We start from the raw sequence: 13,817 nt of genomic DNA on the forward strand, positions 1-13,817 counted from the left end.
AATGAAAATGCATCTATTTAACCAAATGAACAATCAAACCATGCATATATGCCACTGCTACAATGGAAATGAATTGCTTAAGAAAATGAACAGAAAATAGGAATCTAAGCTAGGATAAAATTACAATAAAGAGGAGGTTTGGCTGCTAGGGTTGGGCCCTAACCCAAGAGCTTCAGCCCTCTGAGTTAACTCAGTGCTGGCTCAAATCAAAACTTATCTTCATTATATAAGAACTATATTACATCAAATTGTTACAAAGCAGAGTTCCACAGTAAAAGTTCAAATCCTGACTAGCTAACTGACTAAAAAAAACCGAGGTCCTAAGCCTCTCTATTTATACATCTGAAGTCTCAACAACTTCCCTCAAAATTAGGGAGGTACAGCTCCCAACTTAATGGTAACTTGTCCTTTCACTTTCACTAGCTCGACTACCTTTTAGTAGGGAGGTTGCTTGTACTTCCACTTGCTTGGCTATCTTTTAGTACTCCTGATTTGGTTGTTTGTACTTTTAGCTGATGGAGGGATATTCAAATGGATGGGCAGTAAATGAGCAGGATTTACCTCCTGTAATTCCTCTCCCTTGTCCCATCTGAGTTTTTATCAAGGTCTTTTACCATAGTTCCTTGCTTTTACCTTTTATCCCTACATTTCCCTCGCTTTTATCCTTTATTCCTGCATTACATGCACATTAGACCACGAAGCAAAATATCCAACTCTAACTCATCTCATAAGCAAAATATAATCAAAAGTATGCAATGTGAGCATAGTTGGTTTGACTAAGCTAGGAGGTGAATTAAGGCCAATTAAGGCACATATAATTACTCAATGATGAGACTCATCACATGTCATTATGTGAACGCATGCGATCCAACTCATTTAGAACACTCACCAAGGCGAAGACAAGAAGCAAGTCCAATTGGAGCTGAACATGTACTTCGGCAAGTTGATGTGCATGACCACCAGCACACACTTGAAGATCAACAAGGACACTATGGATCAATGTGTTGTCAGTTTAGCCGCACCCAAGAAGACCATGCGCATGTTAGAGGACGAATTGGATGAAGGAGTTGAACCAATGCACCGGTTGCAACGAAGGCAAGAGTTCTCCTCAGCAAGATGTCTCCATGGGGTGCATGCACACCATCACGGATGACCAATATTGGCATCAGCTCACCACCTTCGCCATCACAAGCATGTTAAAGAGTTGGTCTCATCACAATGAACCGAGTTTCAGTGATTTCTTGCATGGCATGCTCAAGCCATGTTGTCTCACATGAGTACATGTGCATTGTAATATAACGTCATGTCAAGTGTAAGTCAAGTGTCAATAGTTGGATGTAACAGTCATAGAGTAGATGAAAAGTCACGAGGGTAGATGAACTATCAGAAAGGGGAATGTCAAGGGTCACCCCGCCCTTTGCTATAAATAGAACCTCATAACTCATTGGAAGGGCTTTTGGTCAACCAAGCTTCTGATAAGACTATCTTGGAGAGAGCTTGGACAGTATTGTAACGCACCTTGGCTTCTCCACTGCACGGAGCTAGTACATCTCTTTGGAGGAGCAGGCAGATGTGGCTGTAATGTTCCACTATTTGAGCTAATGGGTGTACATGGATGTATTATATGACTAGAACTTACACTTCTTTATATAATAAGAGCCAGCACATTTCATGCATATGTTGTATTGTATTCTAGCTGTCTTGTTTACTCTAAATGGCATATGTATTTGCTTTCTTACGCATGCAAGTATGGACTGTTCTGTATGAGTATGTATGAATATTTCTAAAATGTGTTGATTGGTTTAACCATCACTTTGGATTGCTAGCTGACTCACTTTCCAGCTTGTGATGTATCTTTGCTTGTGTGTTCCCTTCCCATCCGAGTACTATTATAGGTTGCCAAGGGGCACACTAATCTCAACCCACCTGTGTTAGAACCTCTCATGCACCTTCATTGACTAACTGCAGTAGCCACACCCTTGCTACCAACAGAGTTATCTTACTTGCCTTTGTGCGAAATCGCAGTCAAGGCATTGTTATACGACCCACTACTGGGACTCCTACACCAAACGGTTTGAGGTCTAATTGGGACTTCTTAACAGGGAGATCCCCTTGACATGTTTGTGGCTCCAACACTGTCAACGGGACCCTTTTCTACATCCTCCATAGAAAAACATAAGTACTATGTTATTTTTATTGATGATTTCTCTAGAAAATGTTGGATCTTCTTCATGTGGAAGAAGGATGAATATTTATCAAAATTTGTTGAATTCAAAGCATTGGTTAAGAAGGAGACTGGGAAGAAAGTGAAACCTATCAAGAGCGACAATGGAGGTGAATTTTTTTCGCATGCTGTCAAGTATTTCTATGTCAAAGAAGGTATTCGAAGAGAGATGAAAACACCCCATAACCCACAACGAAATGGGCTAGTTGAGAGGAAGAACGGGATCATAGTGGGAGCAACAAGGGTCATGTTGCATGATCAAGGGCTGCCATTACATTTATGGGTAGAAGCATGTAACACCACAGTCAACTTGTAGAATCGAAGTCCACATAGAATACTTGGTATGACCACACCAGAGGAAGATTTCTATGGGAGAAATCCTGATATGTCTCATTTCATAATTTTTGGAGCTTCAGTGTATTTTCATGTCTCCAAGGATTCAAGGAAGAAACTTGAGACTACAACAGACTTTGGAGTTTTTGTAGAATACACAGAAACTCCACACAATTACCAAGTTTATTTACCTTCACTGAGGATGATAGTGGTAAGGAGATGTCTCAAGTTCAATGAGGACAAGGCTATGAGATGCTATCTGGAATGAAAACTGAGTATTCCTTAAAAGAAGGAGCTTCTATCTCCAAAGGAGAAGCCTCAGGATGACCTTTAGGAGGTTGTGGTGTAGCCACATGCAAAGGAGTAGACAGGAGGCAAAGTGGAGACACTCACTCAACCATAATCATCCAGAGAGGGGAGAAAGAGAACCAGAGAATTTTATATATTGTTGCGGGATGTTAGGGAGAATGGGGAGCCCCTACATCACAATGCAATAAGAGGAGGTCACACAATAAGTACACTGGTTACATGGCTCTCATGACAAATCTCATTGAGACAAAGACTTATTCATTTGAATCCATCATAAAGAAAAGTGGATGGGAGGTAGTGTCAAGACTAGAAGGGAAATCAGTGGTTGGTTCGAGATGGATCTACAAAGTGAATCATGTAGTGGATGGGAACATCGAGAAGTACAAGGCCAGATTTGTGGCCAAAGAATTCTCTCAGGTAGAGGGAGTGGACTATGAGGAAACCTTTGCACCAGTTGCAAGATATTCCTCAATTAGATCCATTCTATAATTGGTTCCACATATGGGGTGGAAAATCCACCAGATAGATGTAAATATCACCTTTCTCAACAGTGTTTTTGAAGAGGAAATTTACATAGAGAAACTAGAAGGATTTGAGACATATGATCGGAAGTCTCATGTTTGTAGACTCAAGAGAGCATTATATGGTCTCAAACAGGCACCCCAAGCATGGTACACTCGGATCGACAGTTATCTCAATGGATTGGGGTTCACCAAAAGTGAATAAAATGTGAACTTCTATCACATTGTGGTAGATGGTAAGTTTCTTATTCTTTTTTTGTATGTCGATGATCTAATATTGACAGGTGATGAGTAGTTGATTCACTCTTGCAAAGAGGATCTTTCAAGGGAATTTGAGATGAAGTACATGGTCCTAATGCATTACTTCCTTGGGCTGAAAGTATGGCAAGGAGATGGTGAATTATTTGTGTCTTAGGGGAAGTATGCCTCTAAAATACTTCATAGATTTCACATGGATAGTTGTAATCCCATGGACACATCTAGCTACAAATTGGAGGAAGGATAATGACACTTCAGGTGAATAGGTTGATGCTACCATTTATAGGAAGCTTGTGGGGTATTTGATGTAACTTGTGAACAAAAGACCCGATGTGTGCTATGGATTAAACCATTTAAGTTAAGATATGGTGAGGCCTACCAAGCTATATTGCAAGGCAGCAAAGCATGTGTTATAGTACCTCAGAGGCACTACCAAGTACAAGAGGACAGAGGGAGTGAAGCTTCAAGGCTTCACCGATGCAGATTGGGCATGGATTCCATCAGACAAGAAAAGTACTTCAATTGTTATCTTCAATGTTGGGTCCACAACTATTTCCTAGTACAACAAGAAGAAAAGGTCTGTGGCACTCAGCGCAGCAGAGGCTGAATACATGGTTGCAATTCAAGCATCATTTGAGGCCATATGGATGAGGAAAATACCTGTGTGTCTTTGTTAGGTCCCTATACTACTAGTGTAGCCCCTTATTTTTATTTGTGAAACCCCCATATCATATCATTGTGCCCATGTAGTCCCCATATTGTTATTATTGTACCCCATAAAATCCCACTATTTTTATTGTTCTGCCCTTACATTATTATCGTTATGTTGGCTCTGATTATATTGTAACCCCTTAGATTCCTATATATAGAAATAAGGTCTTGTCATTTGTATCATCGAAGAATCGTTCATTTGTGTAATGTAAACGAGGTTTTCCCCTGGAAGAGGCTTATTTTGAAGTTTTTGATCTATCTCTTCTTCTATTTTGTGAGATGGTTGCATAAAATTTGGTATTAAAGCTTTGGATTCTAGGTTTTCGCTGATTCAAATAGGCCATTGCGGAATTTTCGCTATAACTGTTTTTCTACAAAGTTTTAGAAGCTAAAATTAAAACCCATTTGAGCCGAAATATTGATGAACCTCATGTCCTAATTTCATATCTTTTCTTGCTATATTTTCAAAGATATTAGTTGATGAAGTTAGGGTGTTTGCAGGCTCCATAATTTCATCTCAAACAGGTCATCGTGGAATTTTCGCTATAACTTTTTTCAACGAAAATTAAGAAGCTGAAATTAAAACCCATTTGAGATGAGTGCTAAACCTTGTGTATGAATTTTAGATCTTGGTTCGCTGTATTTTTGGAGATAGGATCCAAGGAAGTTAAGGTTTTTGCAAGATCTCGAATTCGATTGCAAATAGGTGACCTTGAGAAAATCGTCATAACTTTCTCTCTGAGAATTGGATTCTGATGCAGGAGCATGAGGCTTAAATACAAAAGGCTTCATTTTATTCCAAAAATCCAAAAAAAGTTTACAAGAAAATGAGTGGGATCCTTTAGCTGTCAATTTACAAAGTTTTCTAGATAGGAATTGAGCTAGAATATAGGTATTTTAATTATTTTGTAATTAATCCAAGTAGTTCAAACTTAGTTGAGATTCTCGAGGAGAATATCAAGCAATTTAGGTATTTATCTAGGATTAGATAGATTTGATCCATTGATTGAGGATCGGGTTGTTGGATGTAAAATATTTTATGTAAGTTTTGAACTATTGTAAGAGGATTTGGCTGGATTTGGTTATGGAGAATTAGACTGTAAAAGAATTGAAATATCTTTGTATCTCTTTGTATTTTATGCATGAAAGGTTAAATCCCGGAGGTTGAATTCCTTCGAAATATCTCTGTGTATTGTTGAATTCCTGTTTGGCCTGTAAACTTAGAGTTATGTATGATTTGGTGTTCTCATGTTTAAATTCCTCATTCACTGTGTATTAAGTTAAGTCAAATGTGTTTCGACCCCTGGAACTTTAATTAGCTAAACTCTGAATTCATTAGTGAAGAGCTAAACCTGGTAGAAGTGCTAAAATCATAACAGAAGGAGGAAAAAGTCTGATAAACTTGTGAGGAAAACCGAAGAAGCCTAGAACCATCCGATCGACAGAATCGTTAGATCTACAGTAGTCGTGTGCAAATCAGCGTCGAGGTTTAACCCAAAACCGGATGTGATATTTTATCAAACTGGGTTAATAGTGCAGTTGATTTGGGCCGTCCGATTAGAGGAGTGAGATCCAATAGATATCGCGTGGAAAAGTGAATAGTGGTTAATAAAATTTTCAGACCCGATGAGCAATTCAACTGTGGGTTAATTTCGTCGAAGTCTGGATGATTGTAACCGTCCATTGTGGAGGCCGCGATCCAACGGTGGTCGCGTGGTAAAAGTATACATGGATTAATCCAGATTTTGGACCCGAGAAATTATAAGTTGGAGCTTTGTTTTCTTTCAGTTCCATGAGAGAGGTAGAGGACTGTGGAAAAGGCGGACCCGAGAAGTTTTTCAACGGGGTGTTAACTCCTTTCGGTTCTGGGTAAGTGAAGTTCTGCTATTTTCCGGGTAATACTAGAAATTCAGCTATTTTAGTAGAATATCTAACTTTGGAGATGGATGACTGAAACTCCAAGGGAAATAGAAGAATAACTTCCACCTGCACTTGAGGAAATCATTTTAGGATTTGAACGATTATCCCTTACACCTGTAACCAGACCACCATTTGTGGTATCAGAGTAGCCTACTGACACTGAACATGACCTCAAGGATTAGAAAAAGAAATCCAACATGGATTTCAGAGTTGGAGGAAGAGGTGGTGGTCGAAGAAGAGGAAGACCAGTTGCAAATGCTAAAGTGTTGGAAGCTATGCAACAGATGCAAGCCAGATTAGAAGCAATGGAAATGGGAAGAGATGCAGATGTTGGAGATGTCAGTGAGCCTGAAGTTGGAGTTGTAGAAGAAGAGGAACCTACAGATGTAACTCCTGAAATGAGATTCTTTAAGTCAGTATTGAGATCCACATCCAAGCCTAGACTTGAAGTTTCAATTTATACAGGAAGATTAAGCCCTGAAGAATTGATAGACTGGATTAATGACATGGAGAAATTCTTTGACTATGAAGAAATAGAAGAAGGAAAGAAGGTGAAGTTTGTTGTCACAAAATTGAAAGGACATGCAACACTTTGGTGGGATGGAGTGTAGGCAGAAAGAAGAAGACTTGGTAAACAACCAATTAAGAATTGGAATAGAATGGTGGCAAAGCTGAAAAGTAAGTTTTTGCCAAGTGATTATCAGCAGACATTATTTAGACAAATGCAAAATCTTAGACAGAGGTCTATGACAGTAAAGGAATACACAGAGGAATTCTACAAAGTGAGTATAAGAGCAGGAAAAATCCAAGATACAAATTTTTGTTAAAGCTAGCTAAGGAAATTGTTGAACCAGCATAGAGAAAAACCTTGTTCGGGACTGTGTGCAAGGTTCAAGGGAAGTGTTGTCAGATGATAATTGATAGTGGTAGTACAGATAAATTGGTCTCCACAGGTGTGGTGGAGAAGTTTAAATTGAAGACAAAGAAACACCCAACACCTTACAAGGTGTCATGGCTTCAAAAGGGATATCAGTTGATAGTGAATGAGCAATGTGAAGTGGAGTTGCAGTTGGGCAAATACAGAGACAAAATTCTATGTGATGTGATGCCTATGGATGTGTGCCACATATTGCTGGGAAGGCCTTGGTAGTATGACAGAGGAGCTATGCATGATGGAAAGAAGAACACATACAAATTTAGCAAAGATGGTGTCAATCATACATTGCTGCCTATGGAAGAAGAGGATGCATCAAGGAAACCTGATCCAAAGACCTTATTTTTGAGTGGAAAGGAGTACTTGCAGCACATTGAAGAAGATGAGGTAAGTTTTGCATTGGTTTGTAAACCCAAGGTAATAATTACTTCCACAAAAGTTTCTGATTTACCAATTGAAATTCAAGAGATGTTGGATAGTTATTATGATATCATTGTAGATGATTTTCCTGATGAGTTACCACCCATTAGAAAAATCATCCATCATATAGATTTGATTCCAGGAGAAAATCTACATAATAAAGCAGCTTACAGAATGACTCCCATAGAGAATGAATAAATCAGGAAACAGGTTCAGGAACTGTTAGACAAGGGACTGATTAGAGAGAGTTCGAGTCCTTGTGCAGTGCCAACAGTGTTGAGCCCAAAGAAAGATGGAGGCTAGAGAATGTGCATTGATTCAAGAGCAATCAATAAGATAGAAATCAGGTACAGATTTCCTTTACCTAGAATTGAAGATTTGATGGATTGTTTGAGTGGAGCAAGATATTTTAAAAAGTTAGATTTAAAAAGTGGTTATCATCAAATCAAAATTAGAGAAGGGGATGAGTGGAAAATTGCTTTTAAGACAAATGAAGGATTATATGAATGCATGGTAATGCCTCTTGGGTTGTCAAATGATCCCAGTACATTTATGAGACTCATCAATGAAGTTTTGAAAGAATTTATAGGTAAATTTGTAATAGTATATCTGGATGATATATTAGTTTACAACGGATCAAAAGAGGAACATGTGAGACATCTGAATTATGTCTTACAGAGGCTACAACAAGAGAAATTACTGTTAAATTTAAAAAAATGTTCATTCATGAAGGAAGAATTGGTATATTTGGGTTTTGTTGTTTCTTTTGAGGGGTTAAAGATGGATCCAGAGAAGATCAAGGCAATCATGGAGTGGCCTTCACCAAAAAGTGTCTTTGAGGTAAGAAGTTTTCACGGTCTTGCTAGTTTTTATAGGAAATTCATAAGGAATTTTAGTAAGATCAATGCTTCTATTATTGACACTATAAAGAAGGACAGACAGCCATTTAAATGGACTGTTGAAGCAGAAAGGAACTTCCAACTGTTGAAGAGAAAGATTACTGAGAAACCTATTTTGATTTTGCCTGATTTTAATAAACCTTTTCAAGTGAAGTGTGATGCCATTGGAGAAGCCATTGGAGTCGTTTTAAGTCAGGAGGACAAACCTGTAGCTTATTTCAGTGAGAAACTGAATGAGTCAAAGAAGAAATATTCTTCTTAGGACAAGGAGTTTTATGAGTGGTACAATATTTGAATAAGTGGAGACATTACTTGATGTCTAAGGAGTTCATACTGTATTCAGATAACCATGCATTATAGTACATTATGCAACAGCCAAAGCTTAACCAGAAGCATGCAAAATGGGTAGAATACCTTCAAAGTTTTAATTTTGTGTTAAAACATATAACTGGTCAATCAAACAAAGTAGCAGATGCCTTAAGTAGAAAAAGCATTTTGGTGCAAGAAAGTCAAATTCAAGTGTTGGGGTTTGATTTCTTAAGGAATTATTTGAGAAAGATCTAGATTTTAAAGAGGCATTTGAAGCTTATAGAAATCTTGTTTTGTTAGACAGAAGTAAGTGGCTGGATTATTTTGTGCAAGAAGGACTGTTATTTAAAAGAAATCAGTTGTGCATACCAAATTGTTCTATGAGAGAAAATTTGATCAAGGAAAAACATAGTGGTGGACTTGGAGGACATTTTTGTGCAAACAAGACTTATGAGCAGTTGAACCGGTTTTATTTATGGCCGAAGATGAGAGCTAAAGTAGAAAAGTATGTGAAAAATTGTAAAGTTTGTCAGTATGCAAAGGGAAGGAACCAAAACACAGGTTTGTATGTTCCATTACCTATTCCAGATAGGCCTTGGGATATGGTAAGTATGGAATTTGTTTTGGGTTTGCCAAAAACTCAAAGGGGACATGATTCAATTTATGTAGTAGTTGACATATTTTCAAAAATGGCACATTTTATTCCATGTTATAAAACCGGTGATGCTACTCATGTTGCTAACTTGTTTTTTAAGGAAAATGTAAGGTTGCATGGGTTACCTAAGAGCATTGTTTCAAACAGAGATACCAGATTTGTTGGTCATTTCTGGAGGACTTTGTGGAAGAAGATTGGCACTAAACTGAGTTTCAGTTCTGCATATCATCCTCAGATTGATGGGCAGACTGAAGTTGTGAACAGAAGCTTGGGTAATCTTCTGAGAAGCCTTGCAAGTGAACATCCAAAACAGTGGGATCAAGTTTTGGCATAGGATGAGTATGCTTATAATGATTCTCCTGATAGGAGTATAGGGTAGAGTCCATTCCATATAGTTTATGGAATGCACCCAAGAGGAGTGTCTGAATTGAGAGATTTGGGTAAAGATGAAATGAGGAGTGCTCTAGGAGAATATTTTGCTTCAGAGATTCAAGTAGTTCATGAACAGGTACAGCAGCAGCTACAGGACAACAACACAAAGTACAAGAACATAGCATATTTGAAGAAGAGAGAAGTAAATTTTGATGTTGGAGATTTGGTTTTGGCACACCTAAGGAAGGAAATATTTCCAAAAAGGGAGTATAACAAATTAAAATTCAAGAAGATTGGACCATGCATAGTTTTAAGGAAATTTTCTACAAATTCATATGAAATTGAGTTACCCCCTGGTATTGGAATATCTTCAATTTTCAATGTTGTTGATTTGTACAGGTATGAAAATGGACAGGCAGATGACACAACAAAAGACAAGGAAGAACAAGAGGTGGATTGGGTAAAATAGTTACCTATAGCGAAGGCATTGCAACCAGAGAAGATATTGGATAAAAGAGTGATTAAGAAAACAAGGGGATAGGAGTATTTTCAGTACTTGGTCAAGTGGAAAGATCAACCAATCGTTGATGCTACCTGGGTGACAAAAACCATGCTAAAAAAGTTGGGTTGTTCTGTAGAAGAGCTCATGGACAAGAGCCCATGAAGAATTTTGTCCTCAGGAGTCTGATGCAGGAGCATGAGGCTTAAAGACAAAAGGCTTCATTTTATTCCAAAAATCCAAAAAAAGTTTACAAGCAAAGGAGTGAGATCCTTTAGTTGTCAATTTACAAAGTTTTCTAGATAAGAATTGAGCTAGAATATAGGTATTTGAATGATTTTGTAATTAATCCAAGTAGTTTAGACTTAGTTGAGATTATCGAGGAGAATATCAAGCAGTTTAGGTATTTATCTAGGATTAGATAGATTCGATCCATTGATTGAGGATCGGGTTGTTGGATGTAAAGTATTTTATGTAAGTTTTGAACTATTGTAAGAGGATTTGGCTGGATTTGGTTATGGAGAATTAGACTGTAAAATAATTGAAATATCTTTGTATCTCTTTGTATTTTAAAGGTTAAATCACGAAGGTTGAATTCCTTTGAAATATCTCTGTGTATTTTTGAATTCCTGTTTGGCCTGTAAACTTAGAGTTATGTATGATTTGGTGTTCTCATGTTTAAATTCCTCATTCACTATGTATTAAGTTAATTCGAATGTGTTTCGACCCCTGGAACTTTAATTAGCTAAACTCTGAATTCATTAGTGAAGAGCTAAACCTGGCAGAAGCGCTAAAATCATAGCGGAAGGAGGAAAACGTATGATAAACTTGTGAGGAAAACCGAAGAAGCCTAGAACCGTCTGATTGACAGAATTGTTAGATCTACGGTAGTTGCGTGCAAATCAGCGTCGAGGTTTAACCCAAAATCGGATGCGATATTTTATTAAACTGGGTTAATAGTGCAGTTGATTTGGGCCATCCGATTAGAGGAGCGAGATCCAATGGATATCGCGTGGAAAAGTGAATAGTGGTTAATAAAATTTTCGAACCCGATGAGCAATTCAACTGTGGCTTAATTTCGTTGAAGTCCAGATGATCGTAACCATCTGTTGTGGAGGTCGTGACCCAATGGTGGTCACGTGGTAAAACGTATGCGAGTTAATCCAAATTTCGAACCCGAGAAATTATAAGCTGGAGCTTTGTTTTCTTTCGGTTCTGTGAGAGAGGTAGAGGACTGTGGAAAAGGCGGACCCGAGAAGTTTTTCAACGGGGTGTTAACTCCTTTCAGTTCCGGGTAAGTGAAGTTCTGTTATTTTTCGGGTAATATTAGCAATTCGGTTGTTTTAGTAGAATATCTAACTTTGGAGGTGGATGACTGAAACTCCAAGGGAAATAAAAGAATAACTTCCACCTGTGCTTGAGGAGATCGTTTCAGGATTTGAACAATTATCCCTTACACCTGCAACCAGACCTTCAGATTCAAATTTCGTAAAAAGTGACAGTAAGAGGACCCAAAGGGCTACGACTAGACCGAATTTAGAACTTGGAGATCCAAAAATAGCGAATTACAGAGTAAAAAGCAATAAAAAAAGATATGAGGAAGTTTGATTTCAAGGATCCGGTAACTTGGATACTACAAATGGAGCAGTATTTTGACCTACATGATGTACAATTGTTACAAAAGGTATGTATTACATCTTTATATTTAGAACAAAATCATTTTGTATGGTATAGAGGGATTTGTTCTCGTAAACCACTTGCACCTGGTCAGTTTTCACAGAGGAAATGATAGCACATTATGAGGATACAAAGAGAAACACCTTCTTTAGCCAATTAATAAATATCAAACAAAAGGGTTCAATAGCAGAGCACATTGAGGACTTCCAAAAATTAAATATAAGGGTAAACGATATTCCAAAGAAGCATAGGATTGATGTCTTCATAGGGAATTTAAAGGATAACATTCAACATGAGGTTCGTCTATGGGAACTTAATTCATTGGAGAAGGCATTTGGTTGGGCAAGAAAAATTGAAATAAAAATTATGGCAACAAGGAATCCTACCACTCACAACTATAAAGATGGAAGTTTTGTTGCTTCTAGCCTTCCAAAACCTACAAGTTTGACACCACAACAATTGGAAAGAAAAAAAGTAGTTTTGTTACAGTTGTGATAGAAAATACACTAAAGGTCATAAGTGTGTTGAGAAGAAATTATTTTACATAGATTGTGAAGAGGAGGAAGAAAAGGATTAAGAAACATCAAAAGAAGAGGATATACACTAGGAACCAACCCAAGATAAAGAAGAAATGAATCTGACCATATCTTGTGATGCATTGGCAGGAATAACCGCTCCTCAAACTCTCAAGATAGATGGACAAACGGAGATCGTGAACAAATGTTTGGAAGGATATATTCGTTAGTTTGTATCTGATAAACAGACAAAATGGGTCAAGTGGTTACCTCTGGTTTAATGGTGGTATAATGCTTCAGTAAAAATGATCCCATTTATGGCACTTTATGGATATCATACAACATCCATCACATCATCTTTAAGAGAAAATTCTAAAGTTCAAGCAATGGAAGATCACATCAAGTATCAACAACAAGTTCTCCAACTCTTAAAGGATTACCTCACTTTGGCACAGAATCAAATGAAATAATAGGCAGATCAACATCACAGCAAAAGAAGTTTTTATGTAGGTGACTGGGTATTTTTACGGCTACAACCATACAAACAAATGGACCTCAAGCAAGCTAAGAAGGATAATAAATTATCACCAAATTATTATGGTCCTTACAAGGTGTTGCAAAATATTGGTACTATGGCATACAGATTGGAGCTTCCTGCATCTTCCTGAGTGCACCCAGTTTTCCATGTTTCATGCTTAAAGAAGGTTATAGGTGACAAGCTCCAAGTTTAAACAATATTGTCACAACTTGATGAGGAAGGAAAATCATATTGGAACCTGAAGCAGTCATAGAAATAAGAACCCGGCAGCTACGAAATCAATCAATTTCAAAGTATCTCATTGACAAGTGGAGGAACTTAACCGTTGAAGATTTTGCATTGGGAGGATGAAAATTTTAAATAGAAGCATCCATAACTACTCAAGGGTTGAGGACAACACTTTTTTGAAGCAGAGGGGCATGTTAGGTCCCTATACTACTAGTGTAGCCTATAGAAATTTTGAATAATATGACACTTATTCACAGAGATTATCTTGATTATACACTATTGTGGAATGCATGCATAATACATAACCTCCTCTACGTTGATCATCAATTTTGCGAAATTAAAAACAATGAAACATCAATCGCATCCGCACATTAACACAGTATGTAATCGGGGAAAGCATACAGCTGAAAACCCCCAACTATTTGTATATTATAATGATAGAGAACATGTAACAATACATAGTACAATACTCCTCATAAGTACTCAGTACTATCT

Source organism: Pinus tabuliformis, chromosome J (assembly GCF_031772625.1).
Source record: "Pinus tabuliformis cultivar Carrire ecotype Pingquan chromosome J, CPIR1, whole genome shotgun sequence".
NCBI classification, from domain to species: Eukaryota; Viridiplantae; Streptophyta; class Pinopsida; order Pinales; family Pinaceae; genus Pinus; species Pinus tabuliformis.